The 19,158-nt window shown below is 54.6% G+C and overlaps 1 protein-coding gene across 4 annotated transcripts in view; it reads left to right on the top strand.

Annotated features, from left to right (window-relative positions):
• ZNF536 (zinc finger protein 536) overlaps positions 1-19,158 on the top strand; it is a 430,736-nt gene that overhangs the window by 39,762 nt on the left and 371,816 nt on the right. Inside the window, exon 2 of one of the 4 annotated variants that reach the window (XM_035710203.2) lies at positions 14,285-14,354. The exons of the other annotated variants lie outside the window; for them this stretch is intronic. The gene's annotated coding sequence lies outside the window, so the exon portion shown is untranslated. The remainder of the gene's footprint in view (positions 1-14,284; positions 14,355-19,158) is intronic. 4 annotated transcript variants of the gene reach the window in all.

Genomic DNA, 19,158 nt, shown 5'->3' with positions numbered 1-19,158 from the left:
CAGACGGACGATCTGTAACGACTTCCTTCTCCTGCAAACGAGCCTTCCAAGTTTCCAACTTGACTGTTTTATTTATGCTCTTGACCTGTGAAAACAAGCAGGCTGTTTAAAAAGCAAAAAGTACTTGCCATGATTAGAGTACTTAGAGTCGAAATAAATTGCAGAATGAAGAGGACATTCCTCGTCGCTCCAGGAGAAAATGTCGCGGAGGTTTTGCTTCTCGAGGAGACTCTGGGGGTGGGTGCACGGGGGGGGGGGGGGGTGCACCCATCTCAGCGGCCCCGGGGGGCCCCAAGGAAGGATTCCAGTGATTTCCCCTCTTCCTGCTTTTAGGTGGCAGGAAGATCCTGGGGAACGTTTAAAACGCGTTTGCGAGCGGTTCTAAGTAGTTTGCATATAATTATGGTCCTGATGGGAAAACACTTTGGAAAAACAACTAGTGAAACAATGCGAGTCCTGCTCAGGTTACACGGCATATGCTAAACACCGAGGAAACACACGCAGTCTTTAGCGAACAAGGTAGGGAATGCTCCAGGGAGCCAATTTAGAGTGTGACTTAAGGCGAGCGTGGCTTTTCGCGTCTCTTTCTTCCGGCAAGAGGACTGCGTCGCCGTGGGTCCCCGGGCTTCTCCCGAAGCCGCCGCGCCCGCCGGGGTGACCCCGGGCACAGGCCTGCGCACCGGGTGGGCGTCGGGGGTGCGCGGAGCATCGTGGCCCAGCGAGGGGCTCCGAGGGTGCGGGGCTCGGCCCCCGGGGGGAGCTTAGCCGTGTCGCCGAGGAGGGCAAGCACCCAAGCACCCAAGCACCCAAGCCCCAGCAGGGAGGCCGAGAGTCCTGGCTTGGCCGTTAGAGGAAGTCACGAGGAGTGAACGGCAGATCGTAGGCGATCCACGTGGGAGACAAGGCGACTCCTGGGTATAGAACCATTCGGGGGGCGGGCGGGGGGGCTGCGGAGGAGGCGGGAGGTCGGGTGCAGGGATGGCCCGTAGGAATAACTCGAGGGCCCTGGAGGGGCAGACGTTCGGGTCTGGGCGCCAGGAAGCGAGTCGGCGCTCAGGTAACAGGAACATCTGGTCCTTTGCCCCGAGCACCTGCTCACGCTGCCCCCTGGGCCGCCCGCCCGTCTCCCGGTGCAGGTGGAGGAGCCGCGCCCGTGTGCGTCGGGCTCCGCGCGGCTCCCGGGCCGGTCCCGGGGCCCACCTGGTCCGCTGCCTCCCGGCCGCCGGCAGTTGGGTGGCCCTTCGGCGCGCGTTCCCGGCTTTCCCTGGGTGTCCGTTTGTGATCCCCCCCACGGTGGGCTGGACCCACTCACCACATCAGACCTGCACAGCGAAGTGATTTGAGGATGGTTTCAAGAGATCCATCTCAACGGGAGAGCCCGTGCAAGCCGCCGGAGAGGGACACACGCTCACGCGCACACCCTCGCTGGCGCCTCCGAGGCCTGCACGTTGGGGTTGGTGACACCCACGCGTGGAAACACAAGGCCGCTCTGCGTGGACACCGGTCTCCAGGCAGGTGCTCCGGGCGAGCCCTTTTCGCCTCCCAACCCCAGAAACATACATTTAAGTTCCGCGGACTTGAGTAATTATAATGAAATTGCCTATAGCCTGCGCCGGAGAATATTCAGGATGTCTGTCATCCTTCTATTACCTCAGGTAAATAACTGATTGACCTTTTTGGGGCTCTGATACTTTACTAATCAGAACCTGAAATCTGTATAACAACACTTCATTTACTTGATAGACAAAAGAACAATTGCACTTGAAGTAATGTGATTTCTAAATAGACACTGCCTGTCAAAAATAAATGCATTAGAAGTAAAATGTAGCTCAAGGAGACAATTAGCAAACAGAGGTGACACGGTAAACAGGTGCACCCATTATTCCCAAAGCTTGTGGCAATATATTCGCGTCTTTTGGAGTGATGGAAGATCATGTGACGGTTTGGTGAATTATCTCTCGGTATCATCTGACTGATGCAGCCGCCGCTGTTGCAGAACATTTAAAAATGCATCTCACAAATTACATGGTAGCTGGGAAAAAAAAAAATGCAGGTTTTTTTTTTTTTTTTTTTTTAAAGAACAATGCTTTTCTAAAGCAATGCGCTAGCATACGTAATTTTTCATTTGAAAGGATGGAGACCATTTCATTATGCTGGGTATACAGTCGGTTAAGGTTGTGCAAATTCATTACAGTGTTTGTTAATGTATAAAACATTTTCCATTCTGGTTTTAGTGACATTGGATTTTTTTTTTTTTTATAATGTGCTGTTTCTGAAACATCTGCCATCCTTGTTACCTGTGGGCAGAGGACGGAGAACGTACTCTTTCTAAGAATGTTTATAGAATCTTTACCAAAATGGAAAATCTTGGAAGATGAGAGGGGAAAAGGACTTTTTTTCCTCGCCGCCCGCCCCCCTTCTTTTTCTGTCAGTTGTTGGGTTTGAGTTTTCTGGAATAGAAACTTTACAAACGGGGGGAGAGGTGGGGGGACCTGCCATTGGCTGCTGAACAGGCCAGGCTTGGAAAAGACCAGGCTTTCTCGGGGCCGCTCTGTCCCCCGTGTTTGCACGCCCTGCAGTGGGTTCTGGGCTCAGAGTGCGTGTTCTTGAAGACTTCCCCGATTATTTTTCATCTTTCATCTTTGCTCTTTTTTTCTTTTTTTTTTTTTGCTTGAGGGCCCCATGGCGTTGGCATTTACTATTTCTTCTTGTTACCATAAGGATCCCAGGAAGACAGTGTGAAATATTTTTACTTGGCCTCCAGATCGGTCCACCTTTGACTCTTCTTGGCCTTGTCCAGAATAGCTGGAGAGCCAAACTTACTAGGGATTCAGAGGTGGCCATTGAGGAGGACCGCCGTGTTGGGATGGCACCTTGTGTCCCGGGAGAGAACTGAAGACAACACCACAACCCCTGGTCACCATCCCAACTCCACCCACCATCCCTCCCCACCCTGCAGGGGAGGCGGTTCATGTCCTCCTTGCACCTCTGTCTGGTGCCTCATCAGTCCTTCCCAGGGCGTCGGGTTTCCATGTGGGAGACGCAAGGATGGGGCCGTGCAGGGATGTCCCACTGGAGATGGGGATGTCCCACCGGGATGGGGATGTCCCACCAGGGATGGGGATGTCCCACTGGGGATGGGTATGTCCCACCAGGGATGGGGATGTCCCACCAGGGATGGGGATGTCCCACTGGGGATGGGGATGTCCCACCAGGGATGGGGACGTCCTCCGGGGAGATCCTTTGCCAGGCTGTGTGTGGGGCAGCTACACCCTGAGCAGCGAGTGCAGGCCTGGCCGCCCTGGGCTCTGCTCTGGAGCCACGGGCCGGGTCACCTCGGGAAAGGAACCGACGAGAGTGACAGCGGAACCGTCGTGCACACGAGTCAGGCCGGGGCTGAGCGAGCGCTCCAGACGTGCGGCCTGCACCGTGCCCCAAGCGTGATTCATGAAGAGCAGCCCGGGAGGTGCTCTGGGAGGCGTTGGGGCATCGAGTCGCCAGCGAGGTGGTGGCCAGGACGCTCCGGAGGAGCCCTGGCCTCTGAGCGCCGGGGAGATGGCCCGCTCTGCAGGGCGGAAGCCTTCTGCTGGGCTTCTTCAAAGCTGCTCCTTCCCGCTTCCCTTCATTCTCTTGACACCAATACAGTTGTTCAGAGTAGCTTTGGGGGTCCAGAAAAATCGAGTGGGAAGTACAGCTCCCATCCCGCCCGCCTCTGTGTCCCCCCATTATTCACGTCTACGTCAGGCTAATGCGCTTGTTCTAATTGATGGGCCTACATTCATACGTGATCGTGAACCAAAGTCCGTCGTTTACATGGAAAGACCACTCTGCTGCTGGTGTGCGTTGTACGGGCCTGGGCAAGGGAGAGGTGACGGGCACCTGCCACTGTCGTTGCACACCGGATAGTTTCACTGTCCTACGATCCCCCGTGCTCCATCATCTACTCATCCCTCCTCCCCTTGCCTCTTGGCAACCACAGGTGGTTTTTTTTTTTTTTTTTTTTAACTATCTCCTTTGTTTTGCCTTTTTTTCTAGAATGTCAGAGTTGGAATCACACGGGATGTCTTCTCTTAGGATTGGCTTCTTTCACTTAGTTGTACGTATTTATGGCTCCGTCATGTCATTTCGTGGCTCGATAGCTCACCTCTCTCTGTCGTTGAGCGCTGTTCCATTGTCTGGAGCTGGAGGTGCCACGGTTTATCCGTTCTGTGATTGAGAGACATCTCGGGTGCTTCCGTGTTTTGGCAATCTCCAGTAGAGCTGCTATGCACAGCTGTGTGCGGGTTTTTGTGCGGAGGCAGGTTTTCACCTCCTCTGGGTACCTACCGAGGAGCAGGGGTGTTGGACTGGACGGGAAGGGTGTGTTTGGTTGTGTGCGAAACGGCCAAACTGTCTTCCGAAGTGGCTGTGCCACTCTGCGTCCCCACCAGCCGTGGATGAGAGATCCTGTTGTTCCGGGTCTTTGCCAGCATTTGGTGTCTGTGTTTTGGGTTTCAGTCATTTTAATAGGTGTGTAGTGGTATCTCGTTATCGCTTGCATTCGCATTCCCTGAATGCCATACGATACCGAGCGTCTCCTCATGTGCTTATTTGCCATCTGTAGATCTCCTTTGGTGAAACATCTAGACTTCCTGCCCCTTTTTAATTGGCCTGTTTGTTTCTTGTTGTTGAGTTTGAAGAGTTCTTTGTATATTTTGGACACCGGTCCTTTATCAGATAGGTATTTAGCTAAGATTTTTTTTGTTCCCTCCCAACATGTGCCTTTTTTTTCCCCTCTTCATGCTTTTCCTTTGTAATACATGCGTAATACTTAGCCAGCTGTTGGCAAATTGAACACCAATAAGAAATAAATTTATTAAAAAACAAATAAAAATAAAGGAAACTCCATAAACAGTAAAAACAAAAACAAACAAACAACAACAAGAAAAAACAACCAACTTAGCCAGCGCGGCCAACGGCCTCTATTCTCATATGGCCGAGTAGCATCTACTTACACTTGAGACCTGGGGTTTTAGGACATGTGAAGTCAGAGACACCTGCAGTGTGTCCTCAGCTGTGTTTATGAACTTACACATGTATGCGCACGCACGCACACATGCAGGAAAGAATAGGAAGAAATGTGCCAAAATATCAAAGCAATCACACCAGCTGATAGAACTATGGGTTGTCGTTATTTTCCTCTTTGTGGTTTCTCGTATGTTCCAGATTTTCTAGAAGTGAGCCTAGTATTACTTGAATAATCAATTTTTGTACTGGTAAAAGTAAATGAGCTGAAAAAAGCAACACCTGTAAGAGGAACTCCCAGAGTGGCTCAGTTAAAACTTGTGCAACTTTCACTTTGACTGCAGAGAATATCTCTGGAACCCACATGTCCAGAGTGATAGTGGTGACAATGCATTTCCTCTAACAGCCTGCTTCAGAAGACCAGGGGCTTTATTTTATTTTATTTTATTTTATTTTATTTTATTATTTATGAGAGACACAGAGAGAGAGGCAGAGACTCAGGCAGAGGGAGAAGCAGGCTCCTTGCAGGGAGCCCGATGCAGGACTCGATCCCAGGACCCCAGGATCATGCCCTGAGCCGAAGGCAGATGCTCAACCACTGAGCCCCCCGGGGCGTCCCAACAGGGGGCTTTCTTATGGCCAGATTTGGTGGTCAAAACAGCCTGATGTTTCGCTGAGCCCTCACTGGGCAGCATACAACGTAAACAGAGGGCAAACTACGCTTGCATACACTTTTAGACTTCTAGTAGCCACATTACGAGTGGCTAAGGGGGAACAGGTGAAGTTGATTTCAAGACTATATTTTTAGTGTATCCAGAATATCATGGTTTCAACAGGTAGAAAGTATCAAGAATGAAGCATTTTAGGCTCTTCCGAATGTGATGTGTGTCTTGGGCCCAGGGCTCATGTCAGTCGGGCCGGGGGTAGGTGCTCAGTAGCCACACGGGGCCGGTGGCCGTCAGATGGCCGGTGCGCTTGCTGTCACGTCCCGGCAGCGCCGGCCAAGCAGAGCACCTGAGCGGCCACGTTCCTGCGGTAAGTGTAGATGAAAGAGAGAACAGGCGCTTTGCTCTTTCCGGTTATTTCCCATTTCTTCTTCAAGATAAGCTACTCCATAGACACCTTGTGATTTGTTGATGATACGCAGTCTCTTCCATGGAGGGATAAATATTTTTAATTCGTGCGCTGATAGGATTTATTCCAGAGCATTTGCAGTTTGGGGGATTCTTTTTTTCTTTTCTTCTTTACCGTATCTATCCCCCGTCTGGGGGCCAGGGTGGTCCAGTTTGCCAGCCCCGTGGAGTGTTGCTCGGGCTGATGCGGGACCTGCCTTCTCCGGGGCGGGGTGAGAGCCGGGGCCGGGTTGGGCCAAGACTTGGGGTGTGTGTGGGGGGGCGGTCAGAGAACAGCCTCGGGGCAGAGCCGGGGTGCCCCTCCTGGGCGTGAGCCGCGTGGGAGCCGTGCGCACGTGGCCTGTGCTTCTTACCCTACGAGCTCGGCCTACAGGCTGGGTCAGAATTCCCCATCTTTTCTCCTTCTCAGGGCTGGTTTGACGATGAATTAATTGTAGGTTGGGGGACTTGCAAGCGAAATTCAAAGCCAACAAACTTCAAAAGGACGGAGTTGGGAGGGATGTGGTGGGTGGGGGGGGACCGGGGCCGACTGGGGCCCTGGTGGCTGCGGGGTGGGTGGCACGGGCTCTCCACGCGTCTTCAGAGGGGACGCCGAGTGTCTCAGGTTGTCCCTTGGAGGCTCCGCGGCAAAACTTTGGGAATCGGGGTGACAGGCGGCGGCCTCCAGAACGGCTCGCTCTCCCCTTCGCCAGCAATGCGCGAGCCCAGTGGAACGCGGAGTTAAACTTGGAATTTCTTGGCAAGGGTTAATAATCAATGTAGATCTCCTAACAAAGGAGATGCAGCCTTATTATACTGGGAAAGTTTTTTTTCTTAACTGTCAGTGAAGCAGTACTAATTATTACTCCAGTGTAAATGAGGTCATTTCCTATTAAGAGAACAAAATGCTTAGCCTCGCCTTGCCAATTCATACCAACTATTTTTCACACATACTCAGCTTTTTAGTTTTTTTTTTTTTTTAAATTTTGATAAAATCCATTCATTTGTATTAGAAAAGTGTAAACCATCGCAATAATAGTTGCCCGTGATTACCCAGATGAGCTTTTGTAATGTGTGGGTTGTTTGAATACCATGTGTTAGCTATGGAACAATTAGGCAGCTGAATGGATCTTTAAAACAATCAGATACTTTTATCTCACTGAAAAAATACATTCCTTGGATGTGTACTGTTAAACCGTAAATTCCGGGCAACGTTGAACTCACGGCACGAGAAGAACTTTCGGGTATGTGTCGATGGAGGACAAAAAGACATCCAAATATCTTGTCTTCGTGTTTTCATTTTTTTTTATGCAAGCAAAAAGATTTAAGGAATATTGTAGCAAACAAAGGGTAATTGTTTTAGCCCAGATGTTCCTTTTGCACAACAAGCAGGTTACAATGTTCCCACAGAGCTGATGAGCCCAATCAGGGAAATGATTAAAAATTGATTTTGTCCCTGTAATTACAGTATGTAAACTACTTAGCTTGGATTGCAAAGGAAGTGATTTTCTAATTACGTATATACTCTGGTGTCTAATGATTGGTTTTTTGAAGTAATGAAGAGAGAGCACTAACGACTCCTTGGTGTTCTGTTGTTTAAGAAAGACCATCTTTAGAGTAAGCAGCAACAGACAAAGAGTTTAAATTGAATTTTCAACACTGTTAATGTGCACATGGATTTGTTTATTAAAGAGACAGGGAAGTAATTTGATTGGCTCTGAGCATCTTGGCTTTTTTTTTTTTTTTTTTTTCCGTGCTAAAGCATGTAAAAATACATGCACCGGGGCGCAGGCTGACGGGAAGAAGGCTCCCGCTCCTTTCATCATCCCAGCGCCCCGGCTGCCACGGCGGGCCTCAGGTTCCTGCGCGCGTCTGATGTCTGTGTATCCTGAAAGCATTTAGATCGAACAGGTATCAGGTGGCTCCCGCATCAAAGTTACCTTTGTTTTAAAACGAAAGAAGAGGCTTCCCTCGGAAGCACGTCTGGGCAGCCCGCGCTCCGCGATGGAGCGTTCGAGACATCCCACGGTGCCGAGGGCCCGCGCCCGGCCGCCCGGCCCACGCGCTCACCCCGCGCGGACCCCACGGGCTCCCGGAGCAGGCGTGGGGCCCGAGTGGCGGACAGGCTGGGGCCCCGGGGCTCCTTCTTCGGTCGGGACACTCGGGGGCTGATGACTTGTGGCTCCCGGGCACCTGTTCTGGCGGAAGTCGGAGGGCGGGGACCGATCCTCCGCGGGCGGCCGTGGCCTCCGAGGTGACCCCGGGGCGGAGGCCAGTGGAGCCGCAGGCACCTGCCTCCGGGAAAGCCCGTTCCTTACTCGCAGTTACTAAGGGGCGGGGGCGCAGCAGGTGGGGGGCTGCGCGGGGGCACCGGGCCGGCTCGGAGGCAGGTCTCGGCCGGTTCGGATGCCCTCTGCAGGCCCTGGGCGTAGGGGCTGGGTCTAGCGTCCCGTGTCAGAGCCTGGGTCTCGAGGGCAGGGGACAGTGGCCCCGGGTCGGGGGCTGGCAGAGGACGCGGCGGCTGGGGCGGGGGCAGGGCATCGGGGGCTCCCAGAGGAGCCGTTAGCTCTCCTTGGGGACCGGCGGGTCCTGCACGGGGTGGTCCCCGGGAGGCCAGGGGGGCCCGGAGGCCAGAGCATCAGGAGCCCACGGAAGCGACAGTGGCGCCCGTGGCCAGGGCCCTGGCCGTGACGAGCATGGCGACCCCGCGTCCCCCTCACTCCTGGCGCCCACTCGGCGCTCTCACCGGCTGTGCGTGGTGGGCACCCCGAATCCGCGTGCTTCCCGCCATCGGCCGGCTCCCGCCCCACGCCGAGGCCGCACCGCCTCTCACCTGGACAACTGGGCGGCCTCCGCCAGTCCCCCTGGGACTCCCCTCTCAGCCCTTCCGGTGTCCTCCCCGTAGCAGCCAGCCTGGCCCCCGTACAGTGTGAATCACATCGGGGGGTTCCCCTGCCCAAAACCTGCCCGTGGCTCAGAATGAAATCCCAGTGTCCTCCCGCCTGGCCAGGTATGCCCGTCCCCTCCCACCCCTGCTCGCCAGCGCGCCCTGGGCACTCGGAACATCTTGCTGCCCCTTGGATGCACCGTCTCCTTCCTACCCCGGGGCCTTTGCACTCACTGTTTGTACCACTTACAGAGTTTTCCCCCAGATTGTCACAGTGCTCGCTCTTACTTTAGTCAGGATTTTTTTTTTTTACTCTGACGTCACCAGTTAGAGAGGGTCTGTGTTACCTTATCGAAAACTGTCTCCGTCCACGTCCATCCTTTTCCTTGGCTTTATTTTCTTCTTACAGTGTGTTATCCACTGACATTATATTTTGCCTTTATTTATCTTTCCTTTGAAGCTGCTCACTAAACATAGGTCCCACCTGGACAGGGACACGGCTTATCGCCGGGTCCCCAGAGCCCAGCCGAGGGCCTGGCACACTGGATGCACTTGGCAGGTCGTGCCCGAATGACACCAGTTCCCTGGGCCTCTTCCCAGGGCAGCAGCTCTGGCCGGGACCCCTGTCCTGGGGTCACGTGCAGGGGCGATGGCTCTGCCCCTTGGGGACACCTTCGACCCTGAGAGTTCACGGAGAAGGAGAGCGAGAATCAGGGCACATCGAGTCCATTTAGGGGAGCCATAGGGTTGTGGCAGGGTCCCTGCCCCCGGGGCCCACGGGTTCCTGAGCGCGGGGCTGGGAGGGGGACCGGGACCCGGGATGGGGTGCAGGCCGCACAGCAGGCCGAGCTCCTCCTCCGGCCTCCCTCCGGGACAGCAGGGCTCCCAGGCGGGCCAGGTCCCCCGAGGGCAGGGCGTTATCTGCAGGTGCTCGGCCTGCGGGGACGCGGAGGGAGGCCAGCTGGTCCCCATGCCCGGAATCCTTTCCCGACGCTTCCCTGGCAGGAGAGGCCTGGATGTGGCTCCCATCTGCCCCAGGCCGCACAGGCGCCCCAGGCCCCTCAACTCCCCGGGCGCGCGGTGGGGGGGCAGCGTGGGGCCCTCGGAGCGGAGCCCCTGCCAGGGAGGGGCCTTAGCCAGCTCCCTTCTCTGCATCCTCCCTGCTGCCCCTGCCTCCCATTCCCGCCCGCCCCTTCCCGCCTCTTCCTCCCCCTTCCTTTCCTTCCTTCCATCACCCCCGTCCCTCCCTTGGACTACTGGCCCCTCTCCCCCTTCCTTCCTTCCTTCCTTCCTTCCTTCCTTCCTTCCTTCCTTCCTTCCTTGTTTCCTTTCTTCCTTCCTTTCATCTTTTCTCCCTCCCTTCCTTCCATCCTTCCTTCTTCCTTCCATCCTTCCTTCTTCCTTCCATTTTTCCTTTCTTCCGTCTTTCCTTCCTTCTTTCCACCCATCTTTCTCTTCCTTTTTTTTTTTAAACATTTTTTAAAAAATTTTTATTTATTTATGATAGTCACAGAGAGAGAGAGGCAGAGACAGAGGCAGAGGGAGAAGCAGGCTCCATGCACCGAGAGCCCGATGTGGGATTCGATCCCGGGTCTCCAGGATCGCGCCCTGGGCCAAAGGCAGGGGCCAAACCGCTGCGCCACCCAGGGATCCCCCTTCCTTTTATCCTTCCTTCTTTCCATCTTTCCTTCTATCCTTCCATCCTCCCTTCCGACTTTCCTTCCATCTTCCCTTCCTTCCCCCCCTTCATCCATCTTCCCTCCTTCTGTCCCCATCCTTCCACCTCTACTCCCTCCCCCTCCCTCCCCCACCCAGCAGTTCCTGACTCGCCCTCCACCAGAGCTTAGGGGCGGGGAGGTGAGTGGGATACGGGCAGTTCCCATGAGCGGGCAGGTGACACAGGGACGGCCCCAGTGAGCGGTAGCTTGTTACTGGGACGGCCTTCCAGTCGCGTGGTGGCCAGAGGGAGACGGGCGTGCAGTGACCACGGGAGGGCAATGGGTTGGCTCTGAGGAAGGCTCTTGGCGTCTAACTCGGGGCTCCTTGCCGGGGCCCTGGAGGTGGCGGGGCCACGTCTCTGCTCCTGTCTTGACCTGCTGGGCACCATCCTCTCCAGCGCCCGTGGGCTCCCAGCTGGGCTTCTGGCCAGTGAAAGTGTCCCTGCTCAGAGCCCCCCGTCTCCCCTGGGGGAGCTCGGGAGGATAGGTGTGCCCCCCCGCCGCCTCCCCCCAAGGGACTCCCCCCAAGGGACTGGGCAGAGCTGCTTTGCCCACTGGGTTGCAGGGATGGGGCTGCCGCCCACTGCGCCAGGCCCCCCCACCGTCTTCCTGGCCTCCCCTCTCCTCTCTAAAGCCCTTTCCCTCGGAGGAGCCCCTCCCAGTGCCCCCGCCCCGGCTGTCCTCCATGTCCCCTCTCCTCCTGCTTGAAGCTGCGTCCCCTGTGCTTCTTCCTAGAACCTGCAGGCCTGTGTGGCAGGGCCTCGGACCTTCCCGCTCGCCTCCATCTGTCTCCTCGGAGGGCCCTGCCGCACCGTCACGCCCCCGCAGGTGCCTCGGCCTCTGACCTTCCACCCTCATCCCAGGTGCCCCGGCCTCTGACTCACTGTGCCCCCAGGCCCCCCTGCAGGTACCCCAACCTCTGACCCTCCACCCGCCCCTGCAAGTGCCCTGGCCTCTGACCCACCGTGCCCCCAGACACCCTTGCAGGTGCCTCGACCTCTCACCCCCTCGCAGGTGCCCCAACCTCTGCCCCTCCACCCGCCGCCGCAGGTGCTCCGGCCTCTGAGTGCCTCTAGGCCCCCTCCCGGGCCTGCCCGCTCTTCACGCACCTGAAGTGTGTGACACGCAGCAGACCTGCCCCCGGGCTGCCGGGGCCTGGCACACAGTCCCTGTGAGTCACTGAAGGAGTGGGTCTGAGCTCATTTTCAGGTGCCAGCGGCAGAGGGTGAGGTCGCGGGGCCTCACCTGTGTTTCACGGGAGAGCAGGGCTTATCAAGTTACAGTAGGTGGCATTTCAGGCCCTGGGACTTGTCTGTGCGCTGATTTTTGGGGGGGTGGCCGCGACCCGCCGTGCCTTTCGCTGCCTCTGTGCTTTGCCCGCCCCACCCTTCCTCACCCACCTGGCCTTTGGGCGCTGTCTCCTGGGTGGCCCCCTCCTCCGTCCCCCCAGCACGGGGTCCGTGTGGGAGGCGGGGGCAAGGGGAGGCCTCATGCCACGGGCCTGTTTCTGGTTATGTCACTCTGTTCTCGCTAATGTGAGTACCACTTGCCCCGGGACAGCTGTTTCTTTCATTGAGTGAGACAGTCAGTGGGCTGGCTTTCTCCTCCCCCCACCGCAGTCGAGAGCATCTGACGTGCCCACCTGCGCCCAGCCTGCAGTGACTGTGAGGACACCAGACAGGCGCAGCCCTCTAGAAGGTTCAGGGGCACTAACTCGACTTCCTCTCCCGAGACCCCAGTTGGCCTCTGAACACGGGCTCTGCGGCTCAGCAGCAGGAAGCTTGTAGGGCCAACCGTGCCCCGGCGGGCCAGCCACCTGTGCATGAACCCCCTCACTGCTAGGGAGCCCGTAGGAGGGCCCAGCCCCAGGCCAGCCACGGACCTCACGCCGGGGCCTTGGCGGCTGGAAGGCCGGGGGTCCCATCACTGCCCCAATGGCAGATTGCTGGGGCCACTGAGGTTGGGATCGGTGGTGTCAGGCTGGCCGGCACATGGATGCGGGACTCCCCCCGGTGAAGTGTCCCCCTGTTCTCCCTGTGGCTGGAATCCACAGAACTTCCGCGTGACCAGCCCCTGGGGAACAGTCCCAGGATCGTGCAGGCCGTGAGGCTGCATAGAAGATCTGAGCCTGTCCCCCATCCCTAAACGTGAAGGGTCTTGTGAGCAAAGCACGTCGGTCTTCCCAGACCCATCCCAGACGGGATGCTGGGGTCTGCTCTGCACATCCCTGGGACGGACCCGAGGAAGCACAGCATCGAGCACGTGTTGTCCCCTCTCTGGGTTTTGATGTTGAATGATACGGAAATAGCAAAATGCAGCAGATCATGTGATGAGGAGAAACGGAAGCGGGGTGGAGAGAGACCTTGCTTGTGGCGGATGCGGGAGGCCTACACCTTGGCCGTACGTCTCGAGACAGGCAGGCAGGGGTGTTTGCACCGAGCAGTGTCCCTGCACACGCCCCGCACTCAGTCAGCACACGCCCTTGGGGTGCCAGGAGTCACCCTGGAGTTGGACGGGGTGTTGCAAGCCGGTGATTCCGTGTCCAGGTTTCGAGGTCCTGGGCCGGGGCTGCCCCCACGGGCTCTCTGAGTGTACCTTCTGGTTTCCCATTCGTAGGCACGCCCTTGAGCCCCCCGAATTCTGCCTCTCTACACCAGAAGGTGCAGCTTCGGGCTCGGCGAAAGGTGGCTCAGCAAGAGGGAGCTTTTGCTTTCCCTGTAAGGCCCCTCCCATGAATGGGGTTCCCAGCTGCACTGGGCTGGCCCCGAGGGGCGGCCTGGAGATCTCGGGCGGGGGCCTTGGCTTGATGATCCCAGGCCACAGCTCGGGAGCCCCTGTGGGCAGGCCTCCCCCCCCCCCCCCCCGGCTTCCCTGCAGGCCCCCGCCTCCTGCGCTGCTGGAGGAGCTCGTCTACATGGGGCTTACTCCACTAATGGGACTGGAGAACAGAAAACGCCTAACTGGCCCCTGCGCTCCGGGTCTTGGTTCGAGAGGGAAGACTTGAGGCCACACAACACCCCCAAGCCTGGGGCAGTTGCAGGTTCCTGGGTCGGACTCCCTGAATGTCCCCCAGCCCCCAGCCACCGAACTGCTGTGGTCCCTTGAGATTTGGGTGGAACTGTGGTCTAGTGAAGGGGGCTCCTTAAACCAGGGTGGGGGAAAGAACCCCTGAGAACTTCCTCAGTTCCTGAACCTTCAGAATTCTAGAGAGAGGGAGAGAGAGAGGGAGAGAGGGAGAGAGGGAGAGAGGGCCCGCCCGCCTGTCTATGCTTATTTCTTCTGTCCCATCCGGACAAGAAGCTGTTCGATGCCCCGCCCCCGTCTCTTTTTGCAGGTGGCAATTTCCCATTAAAAGGGGCTGAGCAAATTGGGTTTATTGCAGCAAAGGTCACATAGTTCCCAGTTTTAAATTGCTCCATGGATCGAGGCAGTGGGGCTATTAAATATTGTTAAGACTCCTGACTAGCCTGGCACATTGTCACCTTGGATGCATGCTGTGTACCTGTCTTGCTGAAGTTGATGTGTCCGGCATGGAGGCTTGCTAACAGGTCCTGTTTTTGCAGTTCCCGCACACCACGGCCCTCAGAATACCCTTCAGCCAGGAGGGAGCTCCGTTGCTCTAAGACTTGCCTGGTAAGGAACGTCGTCTCGTAGTTCGTGGAAGTGGTGTCTGTCTGTGAGTCTGTGGGTTCTGGAGGCTGCCCTCGTCCTGGGGCTGCAGACCCCCCCACCCCGGGCCGGGTAGGAGCTCGCCCAGAGGCTCCCTTCTCCTCCCTGCACCGAGTCGGGTTGTGGAGAGGCTTCTGGACTCAACGTTCTCTGGGATCGAGTGTGGGTCCCGGGGCTTCCAGGGGGGATGACTGTATGATGACACGCTCCAAAAGTCTCAGAGTGGGGTCACAGCTGGGGTCGCCGCTCTGCAAGCTTGACTTCTTTCTCTCTGTGTGACATCCTTAAGGGTCGCTGTCCGCCGGTGGGGCTGCTGCCCAAAGCCAGGCGGCCCCATCTGAGCACCACCTGCGGCCCGTGTCCCCATCACCCACCGTGTGGGTCGGCGGCCCGGGCCCAGGCTCGGAGGAAACTTGTCCCAGAGCAGCTTCGCGTCTGTCATCCCAGAGTCAACATCGCAGACTCCGTCACGGAGTGCTTTCCTGGCATCGAAGCTGAGAAAAACCCACCGCGCCAACGAAGGGGCAGGGTTTGCATTTGATGCCTGCAGCCGCCTCATCAGAGCTCCCCGAGATACCGCCGTAAACCCACCCTCAGATCTCATTAGCCGAGCCCACCTCCCTCTGACCATGGGCCTCAGAGGTCACTACACAACCGGGGAAATTGATAGCGGAATTATGCGCTCAGAAATTAATTTTACGTTGCTCTGAATATATATTTTTTTTATTGTGACTTTATCTTGTTGAAAAAAGTGCTTACTTCTGATTTTGTGGATATTACTGACCATGGATTACTTTTATTTTGGTTTTTACACAACAGTTATATTAGAAATTTGCTGTTTTATTCTTACCTTCTTAGTAAAAATCCTTTTATCACACAATGGGTAATTTATATCCATTACCAGGCCTTTCAATCCTTTTCAGTGGGGCTGTCAGCGCCGTTGGCACAGTAATGATTAATGTGATCTAATAATAGCGTGCCATTATATTACCTTAGTAAAACATGTACCAACATCCTATTCGGATCTACCAAATTCATAGCTTCCTATAATATTTTTGTTGAAAGACAGGATTACTATTTTTCAAAGCTGATTTTTTCCCCCTTTAACATATTTAATGAAATTCACAATTCTCTGCCTTAGTAATCCGGGCATGTGATTGGGTTCGGTGGGTGAATTTGACATCTGTAGGTAGCGTTGCGATTTGTCAGGGAGAGAGGTTGGACAGCCTCAGAGACCCGCCACCAGCAGATCCTGGGTTGTTTTGCTTTGAAAGAAAAAAAAAAAAAACCTGCTGGGTTTCCAGTCTCTTCTGACACGTAATAAGGAAGGTGTGTTTTAGATCAAAAGGCAAAAGAGTAAGTAATTTGGCTCTGAGAGTCCTTTCTTCCTCTCGTGTTTTATCCCCTGTTCGATCACCTGCCTGGGTCTGCAGGTGAGCCAGTGGCAGCCGCTTCACGCGCCCCTTCTGGGGGTTGCCTCTACCCTCCATCTCTGGCTCAGCCTCCCTGCATCGAGGCTGGGCGACTCTGCTGTGGGGCTGTCCTGTGCACTGCTGGGAGTTTAGCAGCATCCCTGGCCTTCCACCACCAGATGCCAGGTGTATACCCAATGCCCCCCAACTGTGACGACCAAAAATGTCTCTCAAAACTACCAGCTGTGCCCTGGGAGGAGGGGGGCCACAACCATCCCTGCCTGAGAACCACTGGTCTCATGTGACAGCAACACAACACAAGAAGATTGGTTTTGTGTGTGTGTTGGGGGTGGCGGTGGGGCGGGGGGAGTCCAGTTGGAGTTGCTGAGCTTGGTGGTGCTTCTTTGGGACACGTCTGGCTTTGAGAGGGAAGAGGTGGGGATGGGGGCTGCACACTGCATCCTTTTCCTGGCTGAAACCCAAGACGTCTTCCTCCTCTCTCCTCCCTCCTCCTCCTCCGTCACAGAGCCTGGCCCCAACGAGGGTCTGAATTTTAGCTTCTTCCACTTAAATCCCATTATAATCACGACTGTGATTGATAACATTCCACCTTTTCAGAGGGCTTTCAGAATCTGTGTCAACCGAGGATGACATTATTGTAGCGCAGGCGAGATGTGTTCAAACAATTACACCCTCAAATCGAAGTGGGAAGGTTTGTCCTTCTATTCTGATGCCTTCGTGACGTGGCTTTGGCCAGCGCCTAGGCCCCCTCAGCCCCCGAAACCTTCAGCAGGAAAATACATGGGAAGGAGTAGGTTTTGCCCTTGATGCCACTCAGCTCCGAAACAGTTTGACTATTTGGGCTTCTTAGGGCTCGTGGGTAGAGGAGGAAGGAGAGGTTGTTGAGCAGAGGAGAGGGAGACAGAGAGGGAGACGGAGAGAGGGAGACGGAGAGAAAGATCCTTGCTTTTGATTCAGAACAAAAATTACTGCTGCAACATTGGCTCGAAATATGCAATCAACTGAAATCAGGAAAAGTATTTTGAATACAAAATTTATATTGAAATACTTGAATCTTGATACGTGTGCACCCATATACATGTATATATTTAAATCAAGGAAGAGAAGGCAAAAAATAAAGCTTTTGTCATAAAAATACTGCCTGTAGTATTTGCCCTCAAATGATTCCTGCCACATTGGAATACATCTTGGTACCGTTAGCATTTCCATAGAAGATACTCTTGTTTGTTTTTACAACTGATCCTTGATGATGACAACAAATGAAGAAATGGCTCTGACTTACCTTTGTTTTGGGAGGATTTCAAATACATTGTGATGCTTGGTGCAGGAAGCATTTTGGGGGCCCACCCCTTCTTCACTGGTTTCTGATCTGTCTCTCCCACGGCAGCATAAACCCAGTAGAAGTAGGGCCTTGTGTGTGTTCTTCAGTGTTGCTTTCCATACTCCCAAAATAGTGTCTGATGCATAGTAGGTTCTCAATGAAACTGGTGACTGGAAGGATGGATGAATAGGTGGGTGGATGGATGGATGGGTGGGTGGATGTAAGGATGGATGGATGGGTGGATGGATGCATTGATGGATGGATGTAAGGATGGATGGATGGATGGATGGATGGATGGATGGGTGGATGGATGGGTGGATGGATGGGTGGATGGATGGATGGATGGATGGATGTAAGGATGGATGGATGGATGGATGGATGGATGGATGGATGGATGTAAGGATGGATGGATGGATAGATGGATAGATGGGTGGATGGATGGATATAATAATGGATCGATGGATGGGTGGGTGGATGTATAAATGGGTGGATGGGTGAGTGGATGGATGGATGCATATGTGGGTGAGTAGATAGTTGGATAGGTAGATGGGTGGGTGGATGGGTGATGGATGAATGGGTGGGTGGATGTATGTATGTATGTGAGGATGATGTATGGGTGGATGGATGGATGGATGGAAGGATGGATGGATGGACATAAGGATGGATGGATGGATGGATGGATGGATGGGTGGATGGATGGGTGGATGGATGGATGTAAGGGTGGATGGATGGATGTAAGGATGGATGTAAGAATGGATGGATGGATGAGTGGGTGGATGCATAGATGGGTGGATGGGTGAGTGGATGGATGGATGCATATGTGGGTGAGTAGATGGTTGGATAGGTAGATGGGTGGGTGGATGCATAGATGGGTGGGTGGATGGATGATGGATGTATGTATGTATGTGAGGATGATGGATGGGTGGATGGATGGATGGGTGGGTAGATGGGTGGATGGGTGGATGGATGGATGGATGGATGCAAGGATGGATGGATGGGTGGATGGATGGATGGATGGATAGATGGATGGATGGATGGATGGGTGGATGGATGTAAGGATGCATAGATGGGTGGGTGGGTGGGTGGATGGATGGATGGATGTAAGGATGGATGGATGGATGGATAGATGTAAGGATGGATGGATGGATGGATGGATGGATGAGTGGGTGGATGCATAGATAGGTGGATGGGTGAGTGGATGGATGGATGCATAGGTGGGTGAGTAGATGGTTGGATAGGTAGATGGGTGGGTGGATGACTAGGTGGGTGGATGGATGGATGGATGAGTGGATGGATGGATGAATGGGTGGGTGAATGGTGGGTGGATAAATAGGTGGCTTGATGGATGGATCTATAGGTGGGTGGATTGTTGGGTAAGTGGATAGGCAGATGGATGGGGTTCTATCTCAAACCTGAATCTGATCTTAGAATAGCAGGCCTAGCAGTCCAAAAGAAATCCTACTTTTTTTTCATCTTTTCACCCCTTACCCTCTTAAACATTTTTTTTTTTTTACTTTTAAATGGTCATTTATACAAAGACATTCTCATTAGCTCTTCTTTTCAATCCAGTTTGTAAAATAGAAAAATAGGTTTAGGACCGTGCCGGGCAATCTCTGTAAGCCGAAACCACACGAGTGCCTTGTTGCATAAACATCTTTAGACATCCATGAGGGCACATACACAGAGGACTGAGCCTGAACACCTGGAGGCGGAGCGGGGGAAGGTGACCTCTTTCAACGTGGTGCATGGACAAGGAGTTTATGAGGCTCAGAAGACCTCGTGTCCAGATGACTAGTTGCCTGTCTCCTGGGTGACACTCTAATTTATATTGTATTTCATGTTCTTCTAGAGGCTCTCGTGTGTCCTCTGAAGACATGCCCGATCTCCGTGAGCCCGGGCGGTGCTTGGCCCTGTGGGGTCAGCCATCGCGAGGAGACAGGCTGAGGCCCTGGTGGTGGGGCGCCCGAGGCCAGGCACGGCAGACACGGTCTATCGGAAAGCTTATTCCCAGCCG

Source organism: Canis lupus, chromosome 1 (genome assembly GCF_003254725.2).
Source record: "Canis lupus dingo isolate Sandy chromosome 1, ASM325472v2, whole genome shotgun sequence".
In the NCBI taxonomy this organism is placed as follows: domain Eukaryota; kingdom Metazoa; phylum Chordata; class Mammalia; order Carnivora; family Canidae; genus Canis; species Canis lupus.
The sequence above is the reverse complement of the archived record's forward strand: the minus strand, read 5'-3'. Positions and strand labels throughout refer to the sequence as shown.